This window comes from Equus caballus, chromosome 5, assembly GCF_041296265.1.
Source record: "Equus caballus isolate H_3958 breed thoroughbred chromosome 5, TB-T2T, whole genome shotgun sequence".
Taxonomy (NCBI): Eukaryota; Metazoa; Chordata; class Mammalia; order Perissodactyla; family Equidae; genus Equus; species Equus caballus.
In genome coordinates, this window is record NC_091688.1 from 11,571,594 (window position 1) to 11,593,269 (window position 21,676).

Consider the following 21,676-nt stretch of genomic DNA (forward strand, 5'->3'; position numbering starts at 1 on the left):
GGCTTGATGAGCAGTGCCATGTCCGCGCCCAGGATTCGAACCAACGAAACACTGGGCCGCCTGCAGCGGAGCGCGCGAACCTAACCACTCGGCCACGGGGCCAGCCCCCGATAGGAAACATTTTTAAAAAGTGACTCTGAGAAATTGAAAATGAGTGGGCTGAGAAATGCAAAAAGGAGTGTGCAAAAATGCAATGAGAAAAAAACGTTTTTTTGCTTTTTTCTCCCCAAATTTGCCCAGTACATAGTTGTATATTTTAGTTGTGGGTCTTTCTAGTTGTGGCATGTGGGACTCTGCCTCACTGTGGCCTGATGAGTGGTGCCACGTCTGCGCCCAGAATTTGAACTGGCGAAACCCTGGGCCACTGAAGTGAAGCACCCGAACTTAACCACTCTGCCACTGGGCCAGCCCAAAGAAAAAACCTTTTAATCATAATGACAGAAAAAGTTGAATTCAGAGAAGGAAAAATATCACTTATAACATAAATGATATAATCCAAAATGAAGATATAACTGAAATGTATGAGCCAAAAGATTCTTTTTGGAAATATAGAAAAAATGCACAGAAATATAAAAGTAATTGAAAATTTTATCTAACCTCTTTAAATCCTTGAATGATAGCATAGACAAAAAATATGTAACGCCAAAAGGAAATAAAAATTGAATTGATTAATTGATGCACATTTCTTCAGTTCTATACGTAGCAAACAAATAATGCAGTTTCTTCTCACTCATAAAATATTTACAAATTTTGGGCCTGCCCAATGGCACAGGGGTTAAGTTCTCACGTTCCGCTTCAGCAGCCTAGGGTTCACCAAGTCAGATCCCAGGTGCGGACGTACATACCGTTTGTCAAGCCATGCCGTGGCAGGCGTCCCGAATATAAAGTAGAGGAAGATGGGCATGGATGTTAGCTCAGGGCCAGTCTTCCTCAAAAAAAAAAAAAAAAGAAAAAAAGACTTTTTGAGGGGGCGGCTGGCCCAGTGGCCTCATGGTTAACTTCTTGTGCTGTGCTTTGGGGGCCCAGGGTTTCTCAGGTTCGGATCCTGGGCATGGACATGGCACTGCTCATCAGGCCATACTGGGGCGGCAACCCATATGCCACAACTAGAAGGACCCACACTAAAAATATACAACTATGTACCGGGGGGCCTTGGGGAGAAAAAAGAAAAGTAAAATCTTAAAAAAAAAATATTTACAAATTTTGTTCATACACTAGGTCACAAAGAAACCTGGATAAATCCAAAATATCAAAATAATATAGACCATATTCTCTTATTATGATGCAAAAAAATATGGATATTGTTATTTACAAGAGTGGGCGCAAATAAGATTCAACTGATTGGGAATGAAATAAACTTTTCTTCATATCCTCATGTGAAAAAGTTAGACTCAGAAGAAAATGCATATCTTTAAGTACTTTCATTATCACATGAGAAATAACTAAAATTAGTCAAATTAATATTGAACTCAGATGTTGAGAAAATAACAAATAAACCTAAAGAAAACAGAAGGAACAAATAAAGATAAAAGTACTAATTAATAAATTAGAAAAAAAGAATAAATATATAACCTAAGAACTAGTTCCTTGAAAACAAACCTTATTAAATAGAAAACCCACTAGTTTAACCTATGAAGAAATGAACACGAAAATGTAAATATACAAAACTCAGGATGTAGAAAGAGAAACAATAGATATGGAAAAAAATTAAAGAAATTATAAGCAAATATTTTGCAACTCAGTGAGTTTGATAAATGTGGAATGGTATTGAAATTTATATACTGTGGTTCAAATTGTATAAAACCTATAGCTTCTTTATTTTCTATAAGTGATCTGAACATTTTCATGAACTCACATCCAAACGAGTGATTAAAAATCAAATGTATACTTGCTAATTAGAAATATGTCATTCCCTTTGAAACAAGAGTCTCTTTTCTTTAAGACTTTGGGGTACATGCTCAGTCTTTCTGATTTTCTTATGCCTCTTCTTCCCCAAGAGAGTGTCTGGATATAGTTGTCTTGGAAACTCTGGCACTGTTTGGTGGTGGGGAACGGACAGGGCACGGCTCTGGCTCTTCAGTGGCCTCTGCCCTTGAGCTTTGCTTCTGGTGAAACTCCTGGTCTGCTCTCTTAGTGTGAGGATTATTGCTGGGGGGTTTGGCCAGCTTCCACGTGTGCAGGCCTTTCTTCAGTCTTTGCTCGTGTTTCTGACCCTCTGAGATCTGGCTAAGACGTCTCTGTGACTCCTCTTGAGGCCATCTGCCTAGAGGATCTCAACCACATTTTTTGCTCTGTCTCTTCTATAGCAATCCCTTGGCAAGTTCACTCATTAGTTACATTCTACATCTTTCTGCAGGCTACACAGGAAATTCTGGATCCTTTAGGATCTTAGCACTATCTCTGGCTCTCTGTCTCTTTGGTGAATTCATTCTATAGACTTCACTCTCGTTTGCGTGGTTGTCTCATTTTGACGTGGCAACATCTGGAGCCATTGCCCATGCTGCACTCCACTGCTTGAGGATGTCTACGCTTTCCACTAAATCCAGAGCTTGCATTTTGGGAGGAGGAGCAGAGAAAAGGTAAATGAGATATTTTAAACGGAAAGAGAATATTTTAAATCAGAAGAGAATGAATTGCTTTAAACTGACTAGTTTATCTTCTCTTTATCTTCCTGCACTGCTCACTGGGATGGGTTCCCAAGAGCAACATTGGATCAGTTATGGAAAATAAAAGCAACTTGCATGTTTTGCATATCTCAGTGGTAGTTATCAAATTTTTGAGCTCACTGCATTTGAACTATTTTCAGATGTACTCTCATCAGCTGCAAATCTTGTTGCCCAGAAGCTGTCCCCTTCAGGGACAGGGCAGATTCCATCCAGAACAAAGGCGTCAATCAACTGGAAGGCTCGTAGCTGACTTTTTTGAAGTCTTTAGCAAAACACTAGTCTGATGGCTAGAATTCATTAAGTGTGAAAAAAGATTTCTAAACAAACCCTTCCCTGTATATATCAAAAGTAAAGCTTAGAGCATTGAATTGAAGGGTTTTTTTTTTTGAGGAAGAATAGCCCTGAGCTAACTACTGCCAGTCCTCCTCTTTTTGCTGAGGAAGACTGGCCCTGAGCTAACGTCCATGCCCATCTTCCTCTACTTTATATGTGGGACACCTACCACAGCATGGCTTGCCAAGTGGTGTCACGTCTGCACCCGGGATCCGAACTGGTGAACCCCAGACCCTTGAAGTGGAACATGGGAACTTAACTGCTGTGCCACCAGGCCAGCCCTGAATTGAAGTTTTATCATAAGTGTGAAATGGAAAAAACTTAGGATTTAAGGATGGGAAGCATCTACTAGTCAGGAAGATGAGGAAAGTTTCCACATAAAAGATTTGGAAATTTGGGGCCGACCTGGTGGCACAGTGGTTAAGTTCACACATTCCGCTTCTCGGCGACCTGGGGTTCTCCAGTTCAGATCCTGGGTGCAGACATGGCACTGCTTGGCAAAAAACCATGTTGTGGTAGGCGTTCCATGTATAAAGTAGAGGAAGATGGGCATGGACGTTAGCTCAGGGCCAGTCTTCCTCAGCAAAAAAGAGGAGGATTGGCAGTAGTCAGCTCAGGGCTAATCTTCTTCTTCTTCAAAAAAAAAAGATTTGGAAAGGAAAAAACGTTGGGTGAGGTCAAAAGCTAGCATCCTCATATATCCCCTTCTCAGGGCCAAACCTTGGGAATCACAAGAAGTGGTGGTATATCTAGGTGGGCACAGGGAAATAAGAGGACATCAGAGCTACTGACCTGCTTTCCTAGGCATATCCAGTGAATAAGGGAGGCCTCTCCAATTCAACCCATGCTCAGATAGGACCACACCTAAAATGACTCAGCAGCAAGAGAGCAGCATCGTAAAAGACAGAGTCCCCATGACTTTTGTGTAGTTCAGAAGACTGAGAAAGCCCAGTGTACCCCACGTAGGGGACACAGAAGATAGTCAAGTAGAGAACAGGTGGGCCTGCTGTGGGGCCACCTTGGCAAGGAACAAGGGTGACTCTACAGCAGATGCTCGTGGATTAGTGGTTTGATCTGAGGGCAAGATAGAGGATGTGGCTGAGACTCAGAGGAACTGCAACTCGAGAAAGAGCCGAGGTGGAACCATCAGACCTGATTGTATCTAGAAAACAGACCAAGTGAGTCATCACCCATGGATTTCAATATTGGCGGCCAGTGAGTTTCAGAGGCTAACCTAAGATCAGACACATGGACTTAAGGCACATCCCTCATTTCTTTAAAGATTTATAAACTTCCAAATACAATGAATTCCATCTTGGATATGGGATAAATTCTAAAGTTCTCAATATTTACCTCCTAAAGACAAAATTTTTCCAAAAGAGACTGAATTTACAATTTTAAACCTGAAGAAACAAAGATGCCTTGGCTGGAAAGTTTAAATTACTTCCCCTCAGTACGTAGTAGGATGGAGGTTCAAAATCAAGATGAGTTTAACTACAGACAAGAAAGTCCAGTAATTGCAGGCTAGGTAATTCGGACAAACCCTCCCACTGGAGACAACTAAAAATATATAGCATATACACATAAATATACAAAAGCATCATCCAAAAATATCATAAAACTAGCAATATAAAAGGTGACATTTTGTCATCTCTCTATGAAATGTCTAGATGTGCATTTCTTTTTATTATCTAGCATGGGTTTCATTGGACTTCTGTGTATTGATGTCATTCGTCAGTTCTAGAAAATCTCAGCCATTATCTTTTCAAATATTTGCATAAAAAAATCAAATAGCAAATCTTTTAAAGCTGTTAGAGATAAGAGACAAATTACCTAAAGGAGCAGCAGTTAGATTTATAGCTGACTTCTCAGTAGCAACTATAAGGACTAGAAAACAGTGGAATGACATCTTCAAGGAGATGAAAAATATGACAGCCAACCTAGAAGGCTCTAAAGAGTGAAAGAATCCTTTGTATATAAGAAAAAAATATAGAGGTCTTCAGATAAGCAGAAACTGAGTTAATCACACAAAAGGAAATTCTAACGGATATTCTTTAGACTGAAGGAAAATGACCCTGGGTAAAGGTCAGAGATATAGAAAGAAATGAAGAGCAATGAAAGGGGAAAATGTAAGTGAACATCGTGTAAAACGATAAAAGAACTGTCTTATGGAGTTTAAAATTTAGTTAGCTAACTAGAGAAATAAAATATGCCACAGCAATAAACATGGGAATTGGAATGAAGGTAAATGTAGTTAATGTATTCTCAAACCTTTGCACTGTCCTGGAAGAGGTTAAAATGACCAATTATCAGACTTTGGTGAGATCAGGATGCATGTTGTAATCTCTAGCATAACAATTAAAAAACCCAGAAACAATACATAATTTACAAATTGGCAGGATAGAATGATAAAAAATAGTAAACACATTCAAAAAAAGGCTACACCCTTCTCCTGAAGTTTCCATTATCCTTATATGGCACCTTGATCATTAACATACCAACATCGCTTGATCACCTTACATAATGAGGAGGGTGTGTTACATTAGGGTGAAAAAAAGGTCTTCAAATAACACTGAGGAGTAAGGAGAACACTAATTCTACACAGGATTCATGGGTTAGTGGGGTGTGAGAGGCACCATTTGAGAAGGCTTCTAGGGAAGAAATGTCCATGAGGAACATTCACTGTTGATAATAGGCAAGGCTGTTTTCTACGGCCTGGACCTTTCAGAGAGCACAGCTGCAAGGTTTGTGAGCAAGGATAGCATTGGGAATTGGATCAGCGGGAGGAAGCTACGAGCAGCGCAGGAAGACACAGATTCCCAGAGGAGCCTCCCAGTCAGAGAACAGCAGGACAGGGATAGAAGGCATACTGAATTAGCTACCGAAACATTTTCTACTTAACTAGTCCTGTAAATCCCCTGGCCAATCCAAGGCTTGTCAGAAGCCTCAGGCAAGGATTGGGCGGTTGGGTTTCCAAGAGAGCCCTGGTCTTGGAAAAATGGCCTTCAAATGAGTGTTATTGGTTCCCATGACTTGCAGTGTAGAAATGGCAGCAACCATTTGGCCTTCAGGTGACTTCAATTACATCTGCCTTGAAGGTTTGCAAAATTGTAACTATTTTCGAAAAATAAGGTGCCTGTTAACAAATTGAATTTACTCTTCTTCATAAGCTAGGTATTTTTTGGCCATGTAGCCATTCAAAAGTTTGAGGTCATATTTCGAAAAAGAACAGAGGAGTTCAATAAACAACCAGCTGAATGCTGTGGCTCTGGAGAGCTATGTAAACCGATGCAGAGTCTCAGGTCTATCAGGCATGCAGAAGAGTAAGTTTCTTCTCATCTCTTCCTCCCTTTTGAAATTCCAGTTTGTGTTCTGCATTCAGTAATGATGGACTTACCTTGATCTCCCACAAGTCATCTCATAACTCAGTGTTTTAATAAATTCATCAACATAGCTCATTTTAGAAATTATATATTCCATTCAATATATTTTCTACATTCTATTGGTGGTAAAAAGTAGACCATGAACTTCGTTCCTTTTAAGTTGGACTCTCTACTGGAAAGGCAAGACTCTAAGGGAGGAAGGGAAACAAAGGGCTTACTCCTGTGGTCATCAAACGCATTGGCTATGGCTGGAGCGTTGCCTTGGGAGTGATGGCTGTCGCTTCAATGATCAGTCAGCATCACCAGCTCTGCAGTGGAAACTTCTGAAGAATTTTAATGGTTTTAAATCCTTATTCTAACATAAAAAATCTAATTTGAATTCTAGAATCATGAACTGTTTGAAAAACATCTGATAAAATATTAAAGGTTCAGTTTCTCCTGTTGGACCACATCGTCTAAGTGGAAATGGAGCTGAGAGCTGGGGCCTGGAAAGAGCATTGATCGCACCACTCCTTGAAGAGCTATTTTTTTCTCAGTGTGTTTTTTACTTTCTGTTTTCTGTGAATCTTAAAATAGAGGCTGCCCAAAGGCTAAAACATGGGGTATTGGAGGATGCATCTCATACTGGGGAAAAAGTTATGTGTGAATAGAAGAAACTTATACTTCTTTGTGTGTGTGTGTGTTTGTGTGTATGCATATATAATTTTTAATTTTTGGAAAGACTCAGTAAATTAATCTAATTCCATTGTTTGGAGCAATGGAGGAGCAGCTAACAGGCACGTAGCTGCTAATCTGTAAACTGGAGCCTCAGGAGGAGAGGCTCCGATTTGAAAGCAGGTATTTTAGACCCTCAGGTAGCTTGTTTCACTCTCTGAGCTGCTTCTCTGGCTCTGTGTTGATTTAGCGTGAGTTTGAATTATTTCCTCTGACGTTTTTAACATTAAAAAAATTATTTTTTCCTGCAATTATCATGCATATGGGGTAGAAAATTATAAAAGTACACAAAACTATAAAATGCATTGTAAGGGGGCATTATACCCAGTTATAGCTTTGTCAACATTTTGGAGTGTTCTTACATGTAAAAAAAAACTTACACACACACAAACACACACCTACACAGGGTCTGCAGATGATTCTCAATCTTGGCTGCACATTAAAAATCATGATCAGTATGCTTCATGTAAGAAAGAAGAATTGAAACTCCAGTCACTTAAATAATGGCTAAAGAATAATCCTTAGCCCTACCTCAAAACCTTGATTAATAATATACATTTATTTTTAAGTTAAATTAAGTTTTAAAGGTTGTGTGTATGTGAATATATATGTATAAAGTTGTTTATCAAATATGTATATAGCTTCTCATTCCGATTTTTTTAATTTAATCTTAAAAAATTTTTTTTTCTTCTCCCCAAAGTCCCCCAGTACATTGTATATACAATATACATTGTATATTTTAGTTGTGGGTCCTTTTAGTTGTGGTGTGAGGGGTGCCACCTCAGCAAGGCTAGACAAGCGGTGCTAGGTCCACGCCCAGGATCTGAACAGGAGAAACCCTGGGCCACCGAAGCAGAGCACATGAACTTAAGCACTCGGCCATGGGACTCTGACTTTTCACTTGAAAAATATTTTCATGTCATCAAAATTCTTAGTAATCATCCATAATGGCCACAAAAATTCCATCTTGTGAAAACATCAAAATTTGTTTATTATTTCGTGTTTATTCTCCTATCACTGAATATTAAGGTTATTTCCAATAAATACACAATGAGCTAAGTCTTTATATACATATCTGATTATTTCCTTAGGATGGACCCCCTGGGTGTGGACTCACTAGATCCTAAAAGGCAAAGGGCAACACTTGGACGAAGAAAGCGAACTTTCCTAGAAGCCACAGCAGATTTCCACTTACATCTCATTGGCCACAACAGGGTCAAATGGCCATTCCTGACTAGAAGGTAGGAAGGGAGAAAAAGTCGGATGAGCCAACAAATGGCGTCCATCCCTATGGCTATACAATTTTCCTACATCCCTTTATCCTTTTCTTTTTGATGGTGGCACTAGCGTTTATTAAGCTGTGCCTTACTGCCGGGGCTGGGGCTTGCCCATGATGTATCAAGCCCAGAAGTTCTGCTAATTCTTGAGCAATGACACCAGGAAATTGATAGCTAAGTGGATGTTGTACACAAGCTCATCATCCGTTATCTTCATGCGGCTGGTGGCCGCTGCCAGACACAGCACCTTCTTCTTTCGGAACTTGATTGTGGACTTCCCTTTATCAACTTCGGCCTCCACGTTCTCATTGTGGGTCAGCAAGGAGGGGAACTTGTCAGCCTTATTCAGGTCTGGGCCCCGGATTCATGGGATCTGCTTGATTAGAGTCTTGTCACACTGCTGCTGGTCCTCTAGGATGCACATGGGGAACTTGGGGTGTGGGAGTGGTCTTAAGCCCGATGGTGACTGAGAAGCCTTTTCTTTCTGAGGATCATAGTTCTTCAAGCTGATCTGCAGCTCCACCGTCTCCAAAAACTTCCAGAGTTGTGCTGGTTCCCATGCAAGACTTCCCTCATCACGTGGCAGCACCCTTTATCCTTTCTCATGGAACACGTTCATTTCTTCCCCAAGTTCAACATCCCCGAAGTCTCATGCATTCACTGCTTCCAGCTTGAAAACCTTGATGTCTGGGTGATAAACAATTCTTTCTATTGGGTCCAGATATGGTTTCCAGGGGTTCAGCAACTTATAAGCTAAAGCAATCTTTATGAATCTTTCACGTTCACCTGAATCAACTGAAAGCTAGTTAAAAGAGATTGCTGGGTCCCTTCCCAGTGTTATTGACTCAGTAGGTCTGCAGCCTAAGAGTTTGTGTTTTTAACAAGTTCCAGGTAATGCTGCTGGTCCAGGGATCACACAAATTACATAGCTATTGTATACCATCACAACCAATAAATTGACAATATAATCTATTGACCCTACTAAGACTTCACCAGTTTTACACATGCTCATCTTTGTGTGTATGGTTAGTTCTATGCAATTTTATTACATGTGTATAATTGTGTGACCACCTCCGGTCGAGATACGGAATAGTTCCATCCAAGAATCCCTCATGTTATCTTCTTATAGCCACCAACACTTCCCTCCTTTACCTCATCACCCAACATCTGGCAACTACTAATCTGTTCTCCATCTCCATAATTTTGTCATTTTCAAAATGCTTCATAAATGGAATCATAATCTTTTGAAACTGGCTTCTTTCACTCAGCAAAATTCTCTTGAGATCCATCCAAATTGTTGTGTGTATATCAATAGTTCGTTTCTTTTTATTGCTCAATAATATTCCATGGCACGGATGTACCACAGTTCACTTAACAGTTTGCCCTTTGAAGGACATCTGGGTGGCTTCCAGATTTTGGCTATTACAAACAAAACTGCTATAAATATCCATGTACAGTTTTTTTGTGTGTGAATATAATTTTACATTCTTTAGGATACATGCTTAAGAGTGAAATTGCTGGGTTGTAAGATAATCACATATTTAGTTTTATAAGAAACTGATAAACTGTTTCCCAGAGTGGCTTTAGCATTTTACATTCTCACCAACTATATATGAGTGACCCAGTTTCTTCATATCCTCACCATCATTTGGTTTTGTCACTATTTAATATTTTAGTTTTTCTGATAGGATATAGGATATGTAAGATATTTCATTGTTCCATTAATTTTCATTTCCTTCATGGCTTAAAGATCTTCATCATCTTTTTGTGTGTTTATATATGTATTTGTATATTTATATATTTTCTTTGGAGAAATGTCTATTTAAATCCTTTACCATTTAAAAAATTGGATTGTCTTTTTGTTGTTGAGTTGTAAGTGTTCTTTATATATTCTGGTTACTATGCCTTATCAGATATCTGATTTACAAACATTTTCTCCCATTCTGTGGGTTGTTTTTTCACGTTCTTGTTAGCATCCCTTAATGTACATAAGTTTTTGATTTTGATAAAGTCCAAATTATCTATTTTTCCTTTTGTTACTTAAGAAACCATTGCCCCATTTAAGGTCGTAAAGACTTATCCCTATGGTTTCTTCTAAGAGTTTTATAGTTTTAGCTTTTATATTTAAGTATTTAGTCCATCATATGGTATCTTTGTTATATAGAAGGTTGTGTTTGTATGTTTTAAAATTTTTTGATTATTGTAAAATACAGATAACATAAAATTTCCCATCTTAACATTTTTAAGTGTACTGCTCAGTGTTGTTAGGTGTATTTGCATTGTTGAATGACCTATTTCCAGATCTCTTTTTATCTTGCAAAACTGAAACTCTTTATACTCATTAAACGACAACTACCCATTTCCCCCTTCTCCCAGCCCCTGGCAGCCACCATTTTACTTTCTGTTTCTATTAATTTGACTACTCAAGATACTTCATACAAATGGAATTATGAAGAATTTGTCTTTTTGAAACTGACTTATGTCACTTCATATAATGTCTTCCAAGTTCATCCACGTTGTAGCATATATCAGAATTTCCTTTCTTTTAAAAGCTGAATAATATTCCATTGTATGTATATACCACATTTTCTTTGTCCATCCATCTGTCAATGGACACTTGGGTTGCTTCCGCTCCTTGGCTATTGTGAATAACGCTGCTATAAATGTACAAATAAAGGTGTGTACAAGACCCTGTTTTCAATGCTTTTGGGCATATATTCAGAAGTGGAATTGCTGGATCATGTTGTAATCTTACTTCCAATTTTTTGAGGAAACGCCGTACTGTTTTCCATAGCAGTAGTACCATTTTATGTTCCCACTAACGAAGCACAAGTGTTCTAGTTTCTCCACATCCTTGCCAACACTTGCTAAATACCATCCTAATGGGTGGTGTCTTACTGTGGTTTTGATTTTCATTTCCCCAGTAATTAGTGATGTTGAACATCTTTTCATGTGGTTGTTAGTTATTTGTATATCTTCTTTTGAGAAATGTTTTTCCAAGTCGTTTGCACATTTTTTTTTGTGTGTGAGAAGATTGGCCCTGAGCTAACACCTGTTGCCAATTATCCTCTTTTTGCTTGAGGAAGATTGTTGTTGTTGAGCTAATATCTGTCCCAATCTTCCTCTTTTTCATGTGGGATGCTGCCACAGCATGGCTTGATGAGTGGTGCTAGGTCCACACCTGGGATCTGAACCTGCAAACCCTAGCCTGCTGAAGCAGAGTGCCCGAACTTAAGCATTGATCCACTGGACTGGCCCCCTTTGCTCATTTTAAATCAGGTTTTTGTTTTTATGTTGTTGAGTTGTAGGAGTTTTTCATATATTCTGGACCTTAACCCTTTATCAGATATATGATTTGCAAATATTTTCTCTCATTTCATAGGTTGCCTTTTTGCTCTATTTATTGTGTCCTTTGGTGTACAGATGTTTTTCATTTTGATGTAGTTCAATTTATTTTTACTTTTGTTGCCTGTACTTTTGCTGTCATATCCAAGAAATAATTGCCAAATATAATATCATAAAACTTTTTCCCTATGATTTCCTCTAAGAGTTTTATAGTTTTAACTCTTATATTTAGGTTCTTTGATTCATTGTATGGTATCTTTGACATGTTGAACACTGTGATTGTGTTACCTCCAAAAATTTCAAACAAGGAAACTGATAAACAACTTTAAGGCTTTTCTTGGGTTGGAATTAAACTCATACAGTCATTTGGGAAGAACTGACAACTTTGTGGCATTCAAACTTCCCATATAGGCAATTATTATGTAAGGTCATTTATTTATATATTTTTTAATGCAGCTGATTAAATATATGAAAATTTGTTTACATAGGGTTTTCATATTTCATGCATTATTCCTAGTGTATTATATTTAATTACTACTCCAAATACTATGTCTCTATTATATTTTCACCATTTATTGATGGCTTTGAGGAAAACTATATTTTAAAAAAATATTTGTATTGTATATTTCACTTTCATGGATCCCTTTATTAGTTCTAATAGTTCTAATATATTTTCCCATTATTCCCATAGAATTGTCTACATGGGGCAAAATACATACACTCATCTCTATTTCTAGGTGATATATTTGTTTATCAATATAACCTTAGAGCATCAACTTAAAATTATTGGAGAGATCAAGGTGGTTATCTCTAAAATAAATGTAAACATAAATGGTTTTCCTTTGTATCTAGAAATCTATTAGAAAAAAATCCCCTTCAAGTTACAGGAAAAATGTGTAATACTGGAAATAAAATATTCTTCTTCCATTAATTTTATCTCATTTATCTTTCTTGCATTACAAAGTATAGTTACTAAGAGCGCAGACTTTACACAAACCTGGCACGTACTAACCATGTTACTTTGGGCAATTAGCAACCACCGTAGGCCTCAGTTTCTGCATCTGAAGAGTGTTATCAGAGTCCTTACCTTATGAGGTTGTTGTAATGATTAAATGAAATAACCCATGTGAAATGCATCGTGTAGTGTATGATACATAATAAACATTAAATATACTGTCATTATTGTTACTTTATGGACAAGATACCTAGAACAATATTATATAGTAAGGTTAGAGCAGGCATTAATTCTCTGGGACACTGAAGAAGATGTTGTTAGTGTTTCAGAATTAAGCGTGATGCTTACCAGAGGTGGATTTACCTTGAATGAAGCTTCAGATTCAGACATTCCCACTAATACATGCCCCTTCCGAGGCTGTGGACAACACGTTCATATGGTCACATATTTTGTAAAATTTGTGAAAGTAAGATATTTAAGATATTGCTGGGATATATACTGGGATTGTGTTGGACCTATAGACCAAATTGGGAGAATTGATGTGTTAACAATATTGACTCTGCCAGTTCACGATTGTGGTCAATATTTCCATTTATTTAGGTCTTTGATTTTTTTACTGATGATTCGTAGTTTTCAATATACAGAACCTATTTATATTTTGTTAGATTTATTCCTAAGTATTTAATTTTTTGTGATATGGTCACTGGTATTTTTATTAATTTGAAATTCCAGCTGTTCATTGTTGATATATCAGAATCTGATTGACTTTTGTATATTCACCTTGCATTCTGAAATCTTGCTAAATTTGCTTTTTAGTTCTAAGAGATGTTTTGTAGATCCTTTGGGATTTTCTACACAATCATGGCATGTGCGAATAGAGACAGTTTTATTTCTTTTTTTTTCAATCTTTTTGCCTTTTTATTATTTTCCTTGTCTTATTGCACTGGCCAGGATTCCCAGTATGATGCTCTATGGGAGTGGTGAAGGATGACGCCTTGCTTTTTTCCTGATCTTCAGAGAAAACATTCAATCTCTCACCACTCAACGTGATATTGAATCAGAGAGGTGAGAAAGTGGTAGATGTTTTGTAGATGCCTTTTGTTAGGTTAAGGAGGTTCTCCTGTATTCTTAGCTTGCTGAGAGCTTTTATCATGAATGATTGTTGAATTTTGTTCCATGCTTTTTCTGTATCTATGACTTTTCTTTTGTCTTTTATTATAATGATTACATTGATTGCTATTTAAATATTAGAAAAGCTTTGAATTCCTAGGATGAACCTTATTTGGTCAGGAAGTGTTATCCTTATCATTATTGTTGGATCAAATTTGCTGATTCAAGTTTATGTAGTAATTGTTTTTCTCTTTACCATCTCAGATTTTTGCATTGCATCATCATTTTGTATTGTATTTCGGATTTCCTTGCATCACTCTTATTTCACTCATCTTCCTTTTACCTCTTCCTTTATTTCCATTTATTTTTTCTTCATGGCTTCATCTCCTACTTTATATTTTTCTTTGTCATTGACTTTTGCCAATTTTAATAATACATGCCTTGGAGAAGGTCTTTTTGCATTGATGTAATTAGGAGTTCTATTGGCTTCATGTACTTGTAAGTCTAGTTTCTTCCCCAGGTTTGGAAAGACCTCAACTATTATTTCTTTGAACAAGCTCTCTGCTCCTTCCTCCCTCTCTTCTCCCTCTGGGATATCTATAATGTTTATGTTGCTTTTCCTATTTGAGTCGGATATTTTTCAAAAATTTCTTCATTTTTAAAAAATCTTGGGGCCAGCCTGATGGCACAGCAGTTAAGTGTGCATATTCCACTTTGGCAGCCCGAGGTTCGCCAGTACAGATCCTGGGTGCAGACATGGCACCACTTGGCACGCCATGCTGTGGTAAGCATCCCACATATAAAGTAGGGGAAGACGGACATGGATGTTAGCTCAGGGCCAGCCTCTCTCAGTGAAAAGAGGAGGATTGGCAGCAGTTAGCTCAGGGCTAATCTTCCTAAAAAAAAAAAAAAAATCTTGGTTCTCTCTCTTCCACCTGAAGCGTTTCTATATTTTTATCCTCTAAATCACTAATTCTGTCCTCCAGAACGTCAGCTCTATTTTTTTATGGTTTCTAGATTATTTTCTATCTCATTGTGTTCTTCATATCCAGAATTTCTGGGTTTTTTTGTTGTTAGAATTTCAATCTCTTTGGTGACATAGTCCTCCTGCTCAAGAATTTTATTCCTAAGATCATTGAACTGTCTTTTTGAGTTTTCTTGTAACTCATTGAGTTTCTTTATGGCAACTGTTTTGAATTCTCTTTTGTTTAGATTGTAAATTTCTGTGAGCTCAGGATTGGTTTCTGGAGATATCATTTTCCTTCTGTTGTGAAGTGTTAATATAGTTCTTCATGGTGTTTAAAGAAGTGATCTTTTGCTGGTGCATTTGTGGTAATAACAGGTTGCAGATTCCACCTGCCACCCATGGGGGAGGGGGCGCAGGAGCTGTGTTTTCTGATCCCACCCCATCTGCTGGAAGTTGTACTGGTAGGGCTTCTCTGTATTTGTGTGCTGGCCACAGCCACTTGGCAGGACATTCATGCATGTGCAGGCAGGGCTTCTGTGCTCACAGGTGGGTCACTGTGTTGTGGGACCACTGTGCTCAGCAGGGGACTGGCCAAGCTGGTGCACTAGGAGAGAGGGGAGGGGCGCTTTCTTTCACACATGTAGGCCTTGTGCTCCAGGGCAGCTTGGCTGAGCTGTTGTGCTTAGTGGGGGCCCCCTTTCAGGGGCTGAGCCACACCACCCAATGGGGAGCTTTCCTATGGGTGAGGCCACTGTGGCAGGGTGGGCACTCCTGTGGGCTGGGCTACAACTCTGAAAGTGTTTGTGTGGACCAGGCTGTCCCCACCTCCACTTGCAGTTGTGCTGGCCACTGTGTGAGGACCTACCACCTAGAACATTGCTGCTGGGGAGGAGGAGGGTGTGCTCATGTGGTTCCAGTGCCTCCCAGGGGTCCAGTCCACCCACCTTCAGATGTATAGCTGCATGGATCTCTCAGATGTCCTCTTGTGCTGTGCAGGGAATCCTCTGCTGGTTAATGAATGTCCATTTAGCTGTAACTTAAAAGAGAGAGACTAAGAGAACAACTCAGTCTGCCATGATGCTGATGTCACTCCCATCTCCTGTTTTATAAAGACCATATCTTCTAGCTTCTCTTGGAAGATACCAAATTAATTCCTTTTTTACTTTATTTGTTTATTTTTGGTGCAGAAGATTGGCCCTGAGCTAACATCTGTTGCCAATCTTCCTCTTTTTGCTTGAGGAAGATTGTTGCTGAGCAAACATCTGCCCCAATCTTCCTCTATTTTGCATGTGGGTTGCTGCCACAGCATGACTTGGTGAGTGATGTGTAGGTCCATACCTGGGATCTGAACCTGTGAACCTTGGGGTGCCAAAGCGGAGTGTGTGAACTTAACCACTACGCCACGGGCCAGCCTGAGATTCCTTTTTTTTTTTTTTTTTAAAGATTGGCACCTGAGCTAAAAACTGTTGCCAATCTTCTTTTTTTTTCTTCTGCTTTTTCTCCCTAAATCCCCCCAGTACATAATTGTATATTTTGGTTGTGGGTCCTTCTAGTTGTGGCCCAGATTCTTTTTTTAAAATTAAACTTTTTATTTTACTACGAGTAGGTTAGTATCCACAATGACTAGCATACATTTATCTCCTGTGTGCCTGCTGGACTATCATTAGATCTTTTCTTGGTTTAACTTTTTGGGTTCTCTGACTTGCTAGAACATAAGATACAATTTTTTTTATGGTGTAGTATAATATGAAAAATTGTATCCCCAATAATGTCTTTGTCTAGATATGCTTAGGTAACTAAGGATGATTGGATGCAATATGCCTCCAGATACCCTGTCTGATTTCTACCACACTGAGCACTAGCAGTTGTTGTCTTTGAATAGATACAGGAAGAAAGGAGATACTAACGTAATGAATCAAAGAACATGGCTATTTGTGATTCTGGCTTTTGTTGATAAAGTTGAGGGGCAGTTATGTGTTTTTCTGGTTATTACATTCCCTGTATCTCAGAAGTGGACACACATTGAGGGAGAGGAAAAGCCTTTTCCTCCCTTTTTTTGGAATTTTCTATGACGTTATATTTAGACTGTGGAAAATGTGATTTATAGTTCAAGAATGTTTCTTAATCCATTTTAAATAACAATGCAACTAGTGGAAGTTCCTCTCAGAGATGTCACATGGTGTTCTCATTTTTAGCTTACAATGTTGTAGCTAGTCTTTGTCATTTTGTGTGTTGTCATGGATTTGTAATGGTGAGTTGAGTGTGAGTTGAGTTGTATCAGGCAATGATGGTATGTTGCTACACGAAGGAACAGCCTGAGGTTTGTGGAATAACTCATAAAGTCATATGGCCTGTAAATGTGAAAGTTTGTATTTCAATTTAGTTTTGCTTACTGTAGTGTCCATGGTTCAGGGATCATAACAAAGTTTAAGAAAGAGTTCAATCCAAGTGAGGGAATGAAAGTTGTGTACAGGAAACCCAGATCTTATGAATTTGGAGGTGAGAAATGTTATATAATAAAGTCCAAAGTGTGGCTATGCCATCTTGTAACTGATGTGAAATATTAGTAAATATTATTGGAGTTGAAGAATTTTGTAGCCAGGGAGCTAGGTGTTAAGTCAATAAGAATGGGAATGAGATTGGGTAGGGCATCAGACGAATAGAAAGCCTAGTCCATTGATCAAAGTCATCGAGAATGGTGGTAAGACCTGTAGTAACAGTAATAAGGGTGGCAAAAAGCTGTCATGAATTGTCGACAGAACACTTTGGAGCAAGGAACATTCAGAACTGTATCTCCTCTTGCCCATTTAATGAGAAGACTGGGAAAAAGAATGGCTTTCACTGGTAGAAAATATTCATGACATAGTTGTTTTATCACAGCAAAGCCATGTTTCAGTTGAGGGAACATTTGTGAAAAATTCTAAGACTATAGAATAGTCTCTCACAATTTGAGTAAACTCCTCGAGACCTCTGTGGTCCCTGTGGGCATATACCTCCTTGGCTTCAGGCCAAAGTGTCTCAAAGTCAATTTAATTCTGCACTCAATTCCTGTTGTCTTGTGATTCTGTCTACATGGATTACATTTCTTTCCATTTCCTTGGTATGAAAAAAGTTACTCAGATCCCATGAATGCCTCTATTTTTGTTCAGGCTGTCCTGGTTTTCCCCAGCTAGCTTACTTTTTCTAAATCCCTTGAACCGCTCTCCTTTTTTCTTGGGAGCAACATCCCTTACCTTTTGATTCTTTTTGGATTGATGTAGCATCAAGTAAATCCATCTGCAAAGCCATTAACAGATGGATATTGCAGACTTTGAATATTTACAATATTCAAAGTGGAGAAAATACGTTTTCTCCAATTGCAGAATGAATGACACTATCCAAATTTACAAAAATTTGGTGGAGGCCACTCCCCGCCCCCCCCCCCAACACACACATATTATTTAAGGCTTAACCATCCTTCTTCTTGTCCTCTCTCCAGAAAAGAAAAGGAGAGAATAAAACTCCATCCGTTCTGCCTTCTAATAAGTTGAGAATTCATATAGTGATGGACTTTGAAAACATTTTCCCAGCTTTATTTGTGAGAATGTCCTTTAAGACCAGGAGTAAAGTCTTTTTTCTTCCCTTTCATCAATATTGCGTGGCAGCGTGTCATGGCATGATATTACATAGGTCTGACTGATTTATCCTTCCCACCCAAAGTCCTGCTTACTTTTCACTGGCACCCTGTGATGTTTCAGTATTCTATAAATGAAATGATTGATGCATTTGGTCTTTTCAGGTATCAAAGTTAAGTTGACCAGGCTATAATTTTTTGAGTTATCACTTAATTTTCTTCGTTAGAAGTAGGCCCTACCTGTGTCCTTTCTCTGTGTTTAGGCTTCATAGCTGTCCACCATGTGTTCAGAAAGATTGTTTCTATGATAAGTTCAGGATGTGTCTTAAGTATTCCTGAATCTATGCTACCAGGGCGTGCTGATCTGAAAACACCCACTGTATTTAATCTCTGACTCCTTTATCTCCTATTCTGGATAAACTTTGTATTCTATTACAAAGGTGGTAGAAACTTTGTTTATTTGACCACAGTTGAACTCTTTAACAGGCTTCATACTTAAATTCGCCTTCAGAAAAAAAGAAAAACAATTACTCACCCGGGAGCTCTGTAGTTCACAGTTCACAATCTCCCTGTCTGGAGATTAGGTAATAGAAATAATTAGAAGTATTTGGAAAAACTCAGGAAAGACGCCCAATAGTGGAGGATATGTTAATATTTTTCCATGAAGCTCTAATCTTCTATTTAGAAATTGGTCAAGGAGGCTTTGTTGAGCTTTGCTTTTCATATCAGAAGAGTCCACAGTTATGTCACCCTGTTCTCCTGGTAAGTCTAATTCAGAAGTTTTCCTAACTGTGGATTTCTTCCTACTTATGATAAGCTGAACTAATTTAATTCGTTTACGGAATGAGCTGCACTCAGTAGCGTGAAGCAGAGAGTTCCTTTATTCTTTGTCACTTGTTCTTTGGGTTAGTTATTTCCAGCCTCTGGGACAGAATCTCAGTCAGGTCCCAAGGTTTTTCTGTCTCATTAAATAATTAAAAGTAGAGTACAGACAAATACCAAAAGTTCAGAGTCTCATTCAGTTTAAAATCTCTTCTTCCCCCGTGTAGGTCTGCCTCAGGCTTAGAGGATTGAAAGGGTGGGGTCGGGGGTGTGTGACCTGACTTTCCCCTTTTCTTGTTTCACTGCATTCTCTACTTAATAGTTGCTGTTTCAGGCACTTTAATATTAGAATAGGGGATGGAGAAGTGAGGGGCAGGAAAATCCTCTGAACCAGGAATGTTATAATGCGGCGATGATGCCAATGAGCAGGATAAAGTCCCAGGCTCACCCTTTATTCCTGGGGTGCTTCTTTCAGTTTTGCAATTCTCTCCCTGGAGACCTTGGCCTGCAATTCCTGGCGTGAATGATGCTGCTTCCATGTGGCCAATTTCATGCCTCCACTCCACTTTCGCATCCACAGGACACCTTCACCCTCTTGTTATTGAGGCTGCCTCACTCTGGGCAGGAGATTTTGGTGGAACTCATGGCCAGCTAATCAACTTGACTATAAGTCAGCTCCATTCCACAGGGTCTGTATCCGATCCATGGAAACGGACCTGTCTGCCCTGCTCTCATTGGATGGATACCTTACTATTGGTACAACCTTTTTCTTCTATAGGTGACTCTTATACTTACCCTTGCTTTTTTGTTCAGTCATTGATCATGGTACCTAGTTCCAGAGAATGCATATTAGCTTTTCAAATGGTCCTTTTGAAACTTTAATTGGCTCAAGGTGAGGAGGGAGGTTCCCTTCCCTCCCATGAGGGAACACTCTAACAATATTCTTGAAAAAAAACCTCATTAGCAACATCTTCACCCTCCCAATGGATTCTTAGCCATCTCTCAGACAATCAAGAAGTGAGTGATCGAAGAGCTGGTTTCAGTGTCTTCGATGTCCACTGGAATGTAAGCAGCAATAAAGCAGGCATTTTTGTCTGTTTTGTTTATTGCTGTATCATTAGGTTTTAGAAGAATACCTGACACTTAGTTGGCATTCAATAGATGTATGTTGAACACATGAATGAATGAAAAAGTCATCAAGAACCTTGTTTTATGATGTGTACATATATATGGCATCGATTGTATTAAAAAAAGTGAAACCAAAAAACAAGAAATGTCAAATTTAATATCCTATCAACTTAACTTATTTTAAAATTATCTTTACAAAGAGAATAAATGCAAAGTTTTTTGATTATCATTCAATGGTGATGTCCACAAATACATGTATTTTTCAGAGAGCAAAGACTGTAAATCCAAGGCTAGAAGTTTAACTAATCTTAGGCAGTCCCGAACGAATAGGAAATGTGGTTTATTTTAGTAATTTGTTCCATTCATTTGCAGATTATAAATTCCAGCTAAAACCCTGAGAGTCGCTGAAGAGTGTGAAAGTGGAACTTATTAGACTCTGGCTCGCAGATGGAGAGATGCTTTGGGGTTAGCTTCTGGTAATGCCTTCTCTTGACTTTCTCAGATACATGTCTGTACCCTTAAGTCAGAAGTTTTAAAACTTGTTTTGACAATGGATCACGTTGGAAGTCAAGACTATGACTCAAGTTGAACTTTTGGGAGCCCAAACATCAGCAAAGATGATCCACCAGTGATGTCCTTGGAAAAATTTCCCTAAGATTAACTGGACAAATGGCACTGTTTGAAGTTATAAAGGAGGGAGTTCACAAGTTAATTATTTATGCAGGAACCGCAAATGTAGACACAGAATGACAAATGCTTTTCTTGTCATGTGCCTACTTTTATCAACTGGTGGGGTGCCTGGAAAGCTAGGCTGAGAGGGGTTTTGAGATTAACTCCAGTCCCAGAACCATACAGCTGATCAGAGGCAGCACACAGTGCTGGGGAGACAGCCTGCTCACATACCTATTGTGCTCAACTATGGTTAGAATGTTTGAAGAGTCAATGTTAGTTCAAATCACTAATTATGAGGGAATCATCATTAAAAGATGGTAGAGTAAAGGTCGTTCTACCCTATTCTCATCTCTGAAATAATTAAAAGCAACACAAAGGTAGGAAACACCTTTGATGAAAATAGCGATCACTCACAACCCTAATGATAAAGGACAACTGACTAATTAGTCAAATCAGACAAAAGGGAAAATGTGAAAGGATTATATCTCTATATTTTTGAGCAGTGTTCAAGGTTCCCCAAAATGGATGGCTCAGACGTGAAGAGTATAAGTAACAATCTTTTTTATTTTATTTTATTTTTTTTGAGGAAGATTAGCCCTGAGCTAACATCTGCTGCCAATCCTCCTCTTTTTGCTGAGGATGACTGGCCCTGAGCTAATGTCTGTCCCCATCTTCCTCTACTTTATCTGTG

The 21,676-nt window shown here is 38.6% G+C and overlaps 1 pseudogene; it reads right to left on the minus strand.

Moving 5' to 3' along the window:
- Window positions 1–8,461: 8,461 nt before the first annotated feature.
- On the minus strand, window positions 8,462–8,949 carry LOC111773412 (large ribosomal subunit protein uL1 pseudogene; annotated as a pseudogene).
- Window positions 8,950–21,676: the final 12,727 nt, after the last annotated feature.